The sequence below is a fragment of the Nycticebus coucang genome, chromosome 15 (genome assembly GCF_027406575.1).
Source record: "Nycticebus coucang isolate mNycCou1 chromosome 15, mNycCou1.pri, whole genome shotgun sequence".
Lineage (NCBI taxonomy): Eukaryota > Metazoa > Chordata > Mammalia > Primates > Lorisidae > Nycticebus > Nycticebus coucang.
In genome coordinates this window covers 19055647-19070297 of record NC_069794.1, presented here as the reverse complement: position 1 = coordinate 19070297, position 14651 = coordinate 19055647, and the positions used below count along the sequence as shown (strand labels likewise).

Here is a 14651-nt window from a genome sequence, read left to right as displayed (position 1 = left end):
TTGAGAACTTCCTGAAATTTCATCCAGGTGATAAGTTGATTTGCTACAGAGTGAAAGATGAATATTTTCCACCTACACTCTGCCAGACCTAATTTACTGAATGTGATTAGAGGGGGCCTATATACCCACGGCAGTATGCTATTAGTATAAATCATGAAGAATTCCCTTTCTGGAGTTTGCACAGATATTACTCTGATAATGAGTCAATTTCAGCCACTTGTCAGTCAGGAAAATCTCAGAAATTACTTCCAAGAGAAAATAAACGAAAGATAATCTAAAATATAGGATATTCCATTGTTTGTTTAGAGAAGGTTCTTAGGTTTACTTTTACCTACATTTTTAATTTTGATAATTTAAATATATTAGAACATGGAAAGACTATCCTATGGACACTTACATACCTTGTCTTCAACTTAACAATTGTAAAACTAATGCCAATTTTTAAATACCTATGTCCATTGAGTTCCATATTCGTATTTATAGTATTTGGCCAAATAATTGGGAAGATAATATGACGCCACACCCTTTCAACATGAACCTCCTAAGGTCATGCTCCTATACAAAAGCCACAACGTGTTGTCAAGGCACTGAGGAAAGTTAACCTTCACATAATAACATTAGCTGGTATGTGTCACATATTCACATTTCCTCAGTGTGTCCCTTTAACGTCCATCATATCTCCTCCCCCCTGCCCCCTGCTTTGAAAATTTAATCAAGGAGCACATTCTGCATTTGGTCATCAGAACTTTTTGGTGTCTTACGGTATCCCAGTCCTTGCCTGTTTATTGACATATGTTAAAAGACAGATTTCATTATCACGCATACATTTATATATGTGTGTGTGTGCATATATATAACATAATATATATCATAAAAAGTACAGATTAAAAACTTTGGACCAGAATATCTCAGAGGCACTGCTAGAGTTTCAAAGCACACCACATCAAGGAGGCAAGTATCATTTGTTCCCCCCCATTATTGGGGGTAGTAGATTGGATCTCTTAATTAATGCGGGATGTGCCAGATTCTTTATTCAAAGGTAACTTTGTCCCTCAGTAATTAATAATTATACTAGTGACGTTTGGTACTTTGAGAACGGGTGAATATTGCGCTCCCCAGCTTTTCACCCACTGGTTTCAGTAACCATCAATAATCCTTGCCTGAATCAATTATTAATTTCCTGCAAAAAGTTGATTGATTTTGTGCTTGCTTTGGGAGCACATCTACCAAAATTGGAATGATACAGAGAAGATTAGCATGGCCCCTGTGCAAGGATGACACGCAAATTCGTGAAGCGTTTCGTATTTAAAAAAAAAAAAGTTGACTGATTTTTCAATTCTGTAATACTTGTGACATATTGTCAAGTATACTTCAGTGAAAAAAGTGTTCCCTCTCCCCTTGAATTATTTTTTAATTCAGTGTGTTATATCAACTACCACCCTTATTCCTTGATGCCCATTTGTGTCAAATGTGCCCAGCGGGAGCCCCTTCAGATTGGCGTTGGTGTAATTTTGATACATATTCCCATCAGTTGTCAAACCCTTCCTCAAAGCTCTGACATTGTATGTTCTGGGCTCAACATACCATTTCTCACCACACAAGAGAAATCATCCCTTCTATCAAGAAATCCAAAATTCCAAAAAAAAAAAAAAAATGAAAAGAAAAGAAATCCCAAGTTTCTTTTAGCAGAAAATCTTAATTTTAAACCAAGATCTTAGTGCTGGGTATGCTGATTGTTACTAGGGAATTCATAGTGTTTATTGGTATTTTCAATAAACTATGCTAAGAAATATGTCCATTGGTAAAAGGAAATAGTCTTTTAAAGGGACTACATCTTTGATTTAGTTAGTGGTATTTCAGTTATTAGCAAACAATCACCAAATCTCATACTTTTTATAAACCTTCCCTATTTCATCATTTATCATGATAGAAAATACAATTTACTTGTATTTACCACTGTTATAAGATTTTGAGCTCCTTAAGCTCATTAATATAATTCATTCATTTCTTCGTTTATTGTATGTTCATTTATTCAACATATTTTTATTGTTCCTTCTGCATAGAGGCAGACTAAGCTTCCATATTTAAAAAATATGGAAAACTCTCAGGATGAGTGGTCCATAGTTACCAAAACAAAGAAAAAAGGATCAAAAGAGAATGGCCCTGGCAAGGGGTACAGCATGTGTGGAAATCTCCAGACCATGCAACATTCTAGGGGCAAATGATTTAATGACAATTGAGCTAATAAATGAATTACTCTTCACAATTTGGTAGAAGTCTAGATATATCTAGGAAGGAAAGCCACTGAGAGAATCAGATATTAAAGTTTTCCAGAAAAGTGCTATTTAAATTTTTTTAAACTTTGAAAATTTTTAATACAGAATATATTTTTGAAAATATTGTGGACATTTTTTTTAATACCTCAGAAACTGAGTAGTTATAATGAAATTCCTCTAAGTGAACACTTCTCGGGTTTTTTCTTTTACATATTAGGAAAATAAACATTGAAAAAATGCAAAGTGATTTTTATTAGATGTGCACAAATTTAAAACTATAACACAAACATCGGGGCACTCATGACCCATTTTAATTAACAGAAAGTTAGCATCACTTTTGAACCCTTGTGTATTCCCAGGAATCCCACTTACCTGCCTCATTCCTCAGAATTAACCATTATTCAGAATTTAATACCATTATACACTTACTTTCCTAGACATATTTACCACAAAGTTTGTATCCTTAAGCTACACATTATTTAATTGTGTGATTTTTAATTTTATGTCCATATAAATATGCTGTCTTCTGTAGGATTCTTTCTGCCACACTTTTTCTGAAAATCAAGATTTTGCTTCAGATTGTAACCCCTTTATCTTCAATGATCTAGCATTTAATCAGACAAATAGTCTTTTTATTCATTATTATATATGTATCTCAAACAAGCCAAACAAAATGGTTTTGCCCGTTTACCAGGCTACCACCTGTGTATGGGTGCATTGTTCTATGACCACAGTCAAGGTAGCCATCAACTCTGAAAGTTTCCTTGTGCCTTTTTGGTTTGGAGAGGGTTTGTTTGGTTTGGAGGGCTTTTTTTAATACCTCAGAAACTACTTTTTTTAATACCTCAGAAACTACTTTCTGAGGTATTAAAAAAAATGTCTACAGGATTTTCAAAAATATATTCTGTATTAAAAATTTTCAAAGTTGTTTTTAAATTTTAAATAGCACTTTTCTGGAAAACTAATCTCTGATTCTCAGATTTTGTTAGAAATATTGCTACCCATTTTGTATTTTTGCTGCTACCATAAATGCTACCTTCATTTTCAAATAAATATATACATTAGTTTAGAGAATGTAACATTTTTTTCTGTTTTGAGGGGGGTCCTCAATCTGTCCCCTGGGTGGGAATACAGTGGCATAATCACGCTCACTGTGGTCTGAGGCTACACAAGCAATCCTCCTCCCTCAGCCTCCTGAGTAGCCAGAAGTACAGGAGCACACCACCACATCCAGCTGATTTGAAATTCAACTTCGGAAAATCATTTAGTTGACTTTAGATTTTAAAGCAGTTTCAAAGTCACAGAAAAATTGAGAGGAAATTAATGATTTCATCTATTCCCTACACACCCCACCCCAGCAGAGTGGTACACTGGTTACACAAACTGAATCTACATGATTACCCGTAGTTTACACCAGTGTTCATGCTTGGTGTCCTACAATCTATGGGTTTTGACACAGATATTAATGACACACATCCACCATTATTGTGTTCCCTGAGCTTCCTAGATCTCAAGTTTGGTATCTGATAGTAAGTTGGGGAAATTTTCATCATTGCTTCAAGTATTCCTTCCATTTCTTTCCCTTTTCTCTTTCTAGTATTCCATTACATGTGGTGAACCTTCTACAGCTTTTCCGCAACTGGCACCTGTGGCTCAGTCGGTGGGGTGCCGGCCCCATATACAGAGGGTGGCGGGTTCAAGCCCGGCCCTGGCCAAACTGCAACAAAAAAACAGCCGGGTGTTGTGGTGGACGCCTGTGGTCCCAGCTACTTGGAAGGCTGAGGCAGGAGAATCGCTTAAGCCCAGGAGTTGGAGGTTCCTGTGAGCTGTGTGACGCCACGGCACTCTACCGAGGGTGATAGAGTGAGACTCTGTCTCTACAAAAAAAAAAAAAAGAAATTGTATCCCATGTTTTCATTTTCAATGTTTCCTCTTTGCTTTTTTATTTTTTGGAGACAGAGTTTCATTACGTCGCCCTTGGTGTCACAGCTCACAGCAACCTGAAACTCTTGGGCTCAAGTGATTCTCTTGCCTCAGCCTCCCAAGTATCAGGGCCTACAGGTGCCCATCACAACGCCCAGCTATTTTTTGTTGTTGTTGTTGCAGTTGTCATTGTTGTTTAGCTGGCCCTGGCCAAGTTCAAACCTGCCAGCCTGGGTGTATGTGGCTGGCACCCTACCCACTGAGCTATGGGCACTGCCCCTTCTTTGCTTTTCAATTAATACAGCCTCAAACTCAGAGATTCAGTCCTAAGTTGTGTCCCGTCTACTAATCAGCTATTTATTGCTGTTACAATGTTTTTCATCTCTAGCTTTTTTATTCTTAGAATCTTCATCTTTCTGCTTACATCACCCATCTATTCTTGCATAATGTCTACTTTTTTATTAGATCTTTTAGCATGTAAATCATAATTGATTTAAGTTTATGACTTGATAATGCCAACATTCCTGTCATAGCTGGGTCTGGTTCTGATGTTCTCTGCTTCTTTAAAATGTGTTTTTTGCCTTTGTTTTTTCCTTATAATTTTTTGTTCAAAGGCAAACATGATGTACTAAGTTGTGGGGGGAAGGAAAGAATTCTATATTCCTAAGATTAGGTCTCAGTCTTATACGGAGCCTGTGTCCCTGGGCTGTGGTCCTCACATGTGATGCTCAGATTATATGTTTCACCCAGTTGGGTGGTACAGGGTATCTAGAGCTGGCAGGATTGGGGTATTTCTCTTCTTTAGGTCAGTTAGACGCTGGTGTAATGATTTCTCTTGAGGGCCTGCCTTGTTAGGAACAGAATACTCTTTCATATTTTACAATAGATGTGTTTACTTCACTCCCTGATGCAAGTTCAATGAAATATTGCTTTGATACTTACCATGAGAACTTCGTAGAGCTCCTGAAGGTAAAAGTCACAAAGGTGCTGGGACCCCTACGGTGTGGTCCCCTTGGGGTTTTTATCTCCCAGCCTTGCCTCATTGAGACAGCAGTTTGTTAATTGCAGTGTGGGTTTTCCTACTCTGGTCCTGGTTTCCACAGAGGTATCTGCTGACAGAGGTATCTGCAACAAAAAAACAGCCGGGTGTTGTGGTGGACGCCTGTGGTCCCAGCTACTTGGAAGGTTTCAGTTCAGAGATGCTGTGACTCTCTGTACAGACCAATTTGGAAGTCAGCAGCTTGCCCTGTGATGTCACTTCTCTGACAAATCTAAGAAGAGTCAGTGATTTTTCAGTTTATTTGGATTTTCACTTGTTAAGCAGAATGATGACTTCTAAACGCCTTGCATGCTAGACCAAAAACCACAAATCTCAGAACTGAATTTATTTCGTACATTGATTTCATATCTAGAAGATGTATTAAACTATTAATTAGAATACATTATTTTCTGGGAGGTTTCTTTGTAGACAATCAGATTGTCCACATTATTTCTTTCTGGTCTATTCCCTTTATTTCTCTTTTCTGTACCTTACTGCAAGGACCTTCCTACAATTTTAAATAAACATGTTGATATTGAACACTGGAGCCTTGGGCAAATGCTTTTGACATTTCACTATTAAGAAAAGATATTTGCTGTACATTTTTGTTTTTATCCTTTTTCATGTTAAGGAAGATTATTTCTGGGACTAAGGTTTTTCACCCTTAACTTTGGTTTGAAAAACATCTTAAACATCACAAAGGATAAAACTTCAATAAAAATTTCAAGAATACTACAATTAATATCAATATATACTTTGAACACATTAAAATACTTATTTTATGTTATCTACCTAATATCATAATTTCAATATTTGATGTGAGCTTCAGGTAGTATTGCTGAGTGACCCTTTTCCTGTAGATATAGTTTCTCACGCTTCTTTGGTCCCAGAGTTACTTGGGAACTCTCCTATATATGCCCACCTTGGGGTGGCCTGAGGCTGTGCTTCAGACCCACCTTGCCCTAAAGAACAAAGTTCCAAATCTCCCCATCCAGCAAATGGCCTTAAGATAAAAGCCAACTCCATTTCTAACGTTTGACTTAATAAAAAAAAAAAAAAAACTGAAAATTAAAAAAAAATTTTTTAAAAAGAATAAAAGCCAACTTCACCGCTCTGATTTTCTCTCTCCATTCTCACTTTCACCCAGGTTATAGACTCTGAATATTCCTCAGATTTGATAGCTAACTTATTTGCTTAAACTATATAATTTACTAGGCATATTGCATTGTTTTTGGGTGGGGAGGGAGTCCTAAGTCCCCAGGTCACCACTCTATAGGAAATAAAATGTGGTGTTTTCTCTCTAGAACACTTTGAATCACATACCAATGCCAGTCATTCCTTAAGGCTCATTTCTTCTCCTTGCCTATATGAGAGCGACTGGCATAAAAAGCTCAATGGGTACTTCTCTCCCATAATCCACACAAAACCTTTATTGCCTTCACAGACACTGCGAGCATCTTGAGAGGTTTCTGACCCCAGCATGGCTATTTAAGCCAAATGCGAAACCCCAGTATGCAGAGATGAACGCAGGCTCCCTACTGTGAAGCCGGCAGAAGTGAATTGTCTAGAAGTGAAGATTTTCCAACATCTCCGCCTTTTCTCTCTGGGGATTGACAGTTACTGCCTGAGGCAGGATGAACTGACACAGGACGGCTTGTTCTTTTAAAGCATTTTTCTCTTAATTGTTTCATTTCCTAGTCACCTTCTGGTTATTAAAGAATACTGCTCCATTATTAAACTAAGAATTAAAATTAGGTACAATTGGATGCGAGCACCCTCCCCTCCCTCTCATATAGGGAAGTTCACCAAGGCTCTTGGTTCAGCAGAGTTAAAGAATGAAACGTTTGTTTTCAGGACTTATCCTGCACTGTAGCCCACAAACTCATTCTTTCCTGGGTAAGTATCTTACTCCCTCTAAAGAAAAAACATGAAAAGAAAATAGGTGACTCTTCCCCTTGAAAGATTACTTTTTCCCCACACATTTTATCTGTTGGTCCTCACCTACTCACTGTGTAATAATCAAACTCAGATGATTTTACTCAACTAATATAATTTTGTCATCGGTACAGAAGATGAGATCAATTCAAGGTACAGAGTTTCTTTCGCTTTACTCAAGAAGTTTGCACGAGTTCTTATATTAGTTTCACGTTGCTGCTATAATAGGTTACTACCAAGGTACTGGCTTAAAACAATACCAATTTATTCTCTTGCAGTTCTAGAAGACAGAAGCTTGAAATGGATCTCATAGGATGAAAATAAAGTGTCCACAGGACTGGTTTCTGCTGTCAGTAGGCTCACTGGATAAACCACATACTTCTTTTTCAGCTTTTGGCAGGTACCTGTAAATCAAGGCTGGTTGTCCCTTTCTCCATCTTCAAAGCTCACTACTCCAATCTCTGCTTCCATCCTCACCTCCTCTGCATGACACCGCCTGCCTCCCTCTTATAAAAGCTGTTGTGATTACACTGAGTTCACCTGGATAACCCACGTTAATCCTCTCATCTAAACATGGGTAATTTAATCACATCTGCAAAGCTCCTTGTGACATATAAGGTAACACGTTACCTAACAATTGCAATCAGTGTGACTGGCTTATTGTACCTTCAATGAATCCCCAACAATAAAAAAAAAAAGATTCATGGATTATCATGAAGACATGTTTGAGGGGAGAAGAGGGATTGTTCATCCTACCACACTTGATAATACCAACCGACTTTCCTGGTTTCTAATTTAATTTTCCCGTGGGGAAGATAAGTCGATTAGGCTCTCTAGCCTGAAGGCCACAGGTGCCTTGTTATCTTAAGTAACTAAGATTAAGAGATCTGACATAATTAGTGCTTGGAGCCCTATTGTCCTGACTACTATACACCTAAGGCTCTGTAGCTTTCCACTTGTCCAGAGGTCCTATGTTAGTTCACGGACCGACACACCACACCAAGGCCAAACACTGACTAAAGGGCATGTCCTAGTTACCTTTGGCTCCTCAGTTTTTCTTCAGTCTCTGTGAATCTGATGCAAACCTCTTCAGCCTCAAACACCTGCACTATATTTCCTGTGCCAGTTTGTAACCTGCTGTCTTCTAGCTTTGAGATTGGGCCATGAATCTTCACCATCAGCTGTTTCATAGTTTAAAATTATTCCTAACATCCCTTATCCTAATTAACAACTCAGCTCTCATAGATTTGGTATATCCAAAGTCTTACATAGAAACATGTAAAATGTGGACCTCAGGTTACTATAGTTCATTGGTTAATCACCCACCAATAATGTAAATTTAAAATGAGATACACGTGCCTCACTGTTTAACACTGAAGTGTTTTTAAGTACATCACAGGTAACAGAACAATAGATATGTCACAATTTAGCTTCGCTTTCCTCCATTGATAAACATGTTGAAAACATGATAATGGGTTTATTTTTCCTCATAGATAACATACTTCATAGACAATTATAGAAATTTATCTCATCTATAACAATTGAAATATGACTACCTTAAAATTCCAAAATAAAGGAATCATATAAAGACAATTACTGATGGTCTAAAATACCATGCTAGGTATTTATATGTTTCCATGGACTTCACCAATGTTACTAATATTAATACTTTGATAAAAGTAAACATTTTAAACCTTTATTGTGGTGTCAAATTTCTTCCTGATAACAGCCCTATGAAATTGGTATTATCAGCCTCTTTTGTATAATTACCAAGAGGCTAGAAGGTATTTGACCTTAAATCTATCTGATACCAGACCGTGTAATAGAACAACGGTTATATCAGGATAGTTCATAAGAAAAAATAATTTTGGACATGAGGCCTCTGCAAACTGGCTTTAATCCCAGTTTCCAGATACAAAGCTTGGGCCACAGTCAGTGTTATGGAGCCCCTCAGATGCTGGGCCCTGTTGACTGATTCTATCCAGACTCTGATCTTAGCTCTGGGGATGGTCATGTATTTGCTCTGGTGAAAAGGTTAAAGGAAAGAGATAGAATAGTTATTTAGAAAATATTTCTCTTCTTGACACCTTTGAAAGCACTGCCCTTTTAGACAGTGAACATGTTTTGACACCTGTAAATCTTCTCACTCAGCGTCATTTCTGAAATGTGAGGCACACTTGTCAGTAGGCTCTGAAAGGAGACTCTGTGTGCTTGCCTTTTTCAGTTTCTTCAAGTTTTTATCCAGAAACACTTCATTGAGCCAGTAATTCATGCAAAAACAAAAACATCTTCCTTGATCAAGAATTTCTATAGGTATAATTTTATTCTGACACCTAAAACACAAAATTCTAATAAGAAATTCAGTTTAGGATACTAATATTTATTAAAAATATGTATTCAACTAAGAAAATACAGATACAGAACTTTTTTTTTTCCAAAGGTAAAAAAAGAAAAGGTAGTGATCAAAAAAAGTGAAAGAGTATGCAAAATAAAGAAACAAGAGAGACAAGGAGAGTGGAGACACTGGTCTTATAATACACTTTCGGGGGCTAGAATTTAAGATTTTAAACTGTGAGAAGGGGACAAAGGTTATTAAAGCAAATCAGGCCAAGATTAGCTTGATAGTCACAATGCCATGATTTTTGTTTTCCAGGGTACCAAGAAGACCACATTGCCCAGTTCCTCTGGCAATTAGGTGGGGCCATATTACCTCTTGGCCAATGGAATCCAAATGGAAATGTTGCCTGGGCCGGCCCTCAAAATCATCCTTGACATCCTCAGCTCACTGTCCTCCACTTGCACAGTGGTCCCAAAGACAGAATCTTTGAAAGTGACAATTTGACACTTTGGAAGAAACAAAATCATTGGGAGAAAGAATTGCCAATGAGATCCTTCCTACCTGTATCTGACTCTGACCATGAAATAATCCCTATTATTTGAGATTCTGAGATACCAGATATGTCTGTTACAGCAGCCAGCATTAATTACCCTGATCAAAATAGTCAATGAGTAACACAGTCAGATCAGAGTTTTATGTAAGTCCCTCTGACCCCTGTGTAAGGATAGATTAAAGCAGGCAGATATTAAAGGAGGAAAAAGACCAGAACTGGAGGATGGATTGACATCCAGCTTAAAGGAGGAGAGGAGAAATCAACGTCCACGTATCTTACCAGAAACATGGAAAGAGCAAAATCACCACCTGAGAGATGATACTGAACAGGAAGCAACTTTGGGGGGTTTGGAATGCCTCCTTTGAAGTTTACCCTCTTCTCATTCACTGGACTCTTAATAATGGGATTTTCATTTTGTGATTATTTCATGACATGATTTTGAAACTGTAAAGCTTCATGAGGGTAAAGACCTTATTTGTTTTTACTTAAGTTTGCATTCCTATTACTAAATGATTCTTGGCACAAAGTAAACTTGCAACAGATACTCGTTGAGTGAATGAATAAAACTGTCCATGATATCACAAGCAGCCATCTGTACATATAAATTTCAAGGGAGCAATCTGACCTGAGAAGTTAAAGTTAGAGCTCTTCAGCCTTGATCTGAGTGTGGATGTAATGGTCTTTGGAGAAAAGGAAGAATGTAAGAAAAAAAAAAAAAAGAAAGAAATAGTGAGCTGAGAAGGACACATGGGGTAAAGAAGAATTTGTATTATTTCACAGGAAGAAATTTATTCACATGCAGAGAAAAAGAAAATAGTTGAGGCAAAAAAAAAAAATGAAAGGTTCTGGAAAGGTAGCAGCTATCAGATGATGGACCATCTGGACTATGCAGTGAATGGAGAAAACCCTGTGACTGCTGGTGAACAGATTGTCCAGCAATAATATTATGTGGTCCTGCAATAATGTGTTATTGATTTTCTACAAATAGTTCAAATTTTAAAATCAAACTATTTGTAGAAAAATAGTTCTTCAATAAAATGACTTTTGAGTCAACATTCTGAAAGAATCTTCAGTGCTATTCTTGCAAATATATATTTTTATGAACTGATAGTGACAATTACATTATAAATAATTAAAATATACAGAGGGTGCCAAAAATATATACATAGTTTAAGAAAGAAAGAAATACTGTGTTAAAATTGTAATAATATATACTGATGACAAAAGATGAATACAAGAAACATTGAGTGAAAGGTAACAAAGACTTTTAAAGCAAATCAGGCCAAGATTAGCTTTAACTGCAGAAGTCAAATGTGACTTCAGTATTATGAATGTAATACTTTTTTTTTCCTTTCTTAAAAGTATATACAGTTTTTTGGCACTGTCTCTATTTGTGTTTTATTTTAAAGAGTACAGAAAAGAGACTTGCTGTAGCCCAATAAATACAAAAGAAGAAAGGGTACCTGCAGGTAGACTGGCTTGAACAAAGGAGCACTTATCTTCTTCCCCTGGAGGAGAGGACTAGAGGATAGAAGATGGATGTGGGGCTGGGTAAGTTTGTAGGTGATGGGAATTAACTTAAAAGAGATTATATAAATGACAGGTGTAGAGGTGGGGTCAGTTGTTGAGGAGGATTGGGGGCGGTTGAAATAGTCATTCAGAAAAAAACAAAATGGGGAAATAGAGAAAAGCAAAAACATTTCCAGAATGTACCAAAGACAGAGCTTAGGTAAGGAACTATGAATTTGTAGACCATGGAAATGGGAAGGCATGATCATATAACTAGAGAAACCTAAAGAGTCCATTAAAAAAGTTATTAAAACTTATAAATTTAGTAAAGTTGCAGGATACAAAAATCAACATACAAAAATCTCTTGCATGTCTATATGCCAACAGTAAACAATATGAAAAAGAAGCCAAGAAAGAAATCCCATTTACAACAGCTACAAATAAAATACAGTGCCTAGGTATAAACTTATGCAAAGAATTGAAAGATCTCTATGATGAAAACTGTAAGTCATTGATGAAAGAAATTGAAAAGGAGACACAAAAAAAGAAAAATATTCCATGTTCTTGGTTTAGAAAGATCAATATTTTTAAAATGTCCATACTACCCAAAGCAATCTACAGATTTAATGCCATACCTATCACAATACTGTGAACAATGTCAATGACAATGTTCACAGAAACAGAAAAAATAATACTGAAATTTATATGGAACCATTAAAGACCTAGAGTAGCCAAAGTCAGGCTGACCAAAACCTGGACAGTTACATTATCTTATTTCAGATTATACTACAGAGCTGCAGTAACCAAAACTGCATGGTATTGGCATAAAACCAGATATATAGATTAAAGAGACAGAATAGAGAACCAAGAAATAAATCCACACATCTATAGTGAACTTAGCTTCAACAAAGGTGTTGAGAACATACAGAGGGGAAAGGACAGTCTCTTCAATAAACAGTGCTTGGAAAACTGAATATACAAATGGGGAAGAATGAAACTAGACCCTTACCTCTCACCAAATACAAAAATCAAATTGAACTGGATGAAAGACAAACTGCATGAATCTGCCAAAGAAAAAAAGCATTTGGAAATGCATCAGGACATTATTCTGAGTAATGATTTCTTGAGTAATAATATCCCCAAAGCACAGGCAATGAAAGCAAAGTGGAAAAATGAGATCACATCAAACTAAAAAGGTTCTACACAGCAAAGCAAACAATCATCAGAGGGAAAAAAGCAACTCACAGAATGGGAGAATATATGTGTACTGTGTTTGCAAATTATCCATCTGACAAAGGATTAATAGCTAAAATACATAATACATCAATAGGGAAAAAAATCAAGTAATCAAGAATTAAAAAATAAGCAAAGATTCTGAACAGACATTTCTCAAAAGAAGACATATATATGGCAAATATGTATGTGAAAAAAGGCTCAAAATTATTAAAGAAATGAAAATCGAAACTACAGGCTGGGCACGGTGGCTCAGGTCTGTAATCCTAGCACTCTGGGAGGCCGAGGTAGGTGGATTGCTTGAGGCCAAGAGTTGGAGGTTGCTGTGAGCTGTGACGCCAAGGCACTCTAGCGAGGATGACAAAGTGAGAGGGTGACAAAATAAAATAAAATAAAATAAAAATGGAACTACCATATGACCCAGTTATCCAGCTGCTAGGTATATTTGAAACTGGAGAACTTTATGTTAAGTGAAATAAGCCAAACACAGAAAGACGAATCTCATGTGTTCTCACTCATGTGGGAGGTAAATATTAAAAATAATTGATCTCATGGAGACAGAGAAAATCATGGTTACCAGAGGCTGGGAAGAGTAGCATGGAAGGGAGATAAAGTCGGGATGATTAATGGGAGCAAAAATATAGGTAGTTAGCCAGAATGAGTAATATTTGATAGCCCAACAAAGGAAGTATAATCAACAAGTTAGGGCATATTCTAAAACAACTAAGTCTAGGACTAGGACGTTCCAAGGAACATTCCATTCACAAGGAATGGTAAAATATCTGAGATACTGAATACCCCAATTATCCTGATTTGATTAATTCACATTGTATGCCTGTAACAAAACATCGCATGTACCCTGTTTAAATAAATTAGTATTATGAAACCATAATAATTTATAAATAATAATACTTAAAAACTTAAAAATTTTAAAAATATTTTTAAAAATAAACCAGGAAGGCCGCACACAGAATTCTTCATTCATTCAGCAAATATGTATCAATCACTTTCCCTGGTAAACCTCTGTGCTACTTGCAGGGACAAAGGAACATGAACGATGTTGGTGCTTTGTATTTATTGTAGCTGAAGCACAATCAGTCATACCAGTAAAAACAAAACATCTTATTAGCTGGTGGCATGTAGACAAAATTATTGGCATTGTGAAATTTTCTCTATTCAGCCTGTGGTTTTATTAGAGTGATACACACAGGTTTTCTGCTTTATTTCTCAAGTTAAAGCATTAAATGTGCTCTCTTACTGACCTTCATTAAATAAATCACGGTGAGCTTGACAGAGTCTGGGAACAAGGCTGAGGAAACCAGGGAGGGGAGGAATCTCTGCTCTACACTTCTCTGCCTCTATTTCCCTCCAAAGGGAAAATTCCCAAAGCAGAGTCTTCTCTTTTCCCATTCCCTTTCCTTCACAGGCTAATCTCCCTTTAAATAGTCTGATAAATATGTTAATTTTAGAAGGGGATTGGTGGGATTACACCAGCGGTGCATTTAACAAGGGTATATGTGAAACTTGGTAAACGGTCTGTGAAGCTAGTGAATGATGCCCCATGATCATATCAATGTACACAGCCATGATTTAATAAAAAAAAAAAAAAAAGATTTGCCATTTAAAAAAAAATTTTTTTAGCATCTCTGTAAAGCTGAGAATTTCTTTTATAGGGAATAGGGATGCTATTAGTGGGCTGGCCTGTATTGTTGACAGAAGAGTTGAGTTCACTTTTCCTGGAGCCATTAAATTAGACCACTCAATACATAAATAAGGTCTGGGGCTGAACTATTAATAATATTTAGTTTATTGCTAAAGATAGTTTATTGCTAAAGTTCCACACCC

The 14651-nt window shown here is 36.6% G+C and overlaps 1 non-coding gene across 1 annotated transcript; it reads left to right on the top strand.

Moving 5' to 3' along the window:
• Nucleotides 1-1202: 1202 nt before the first annotated feature.
• LOC128567045 (U6 spliceosomal RNA) lies at nt 1203-1309 on the top strand. The gene has a single exon (XR_008374720.1). It is a non-coding gene; the product is annotated as a U6 spliceosomal RNA (small nuclear RNA).
• Nucleotides 1310-14651: the final 13342 nt, after the last annotated feature.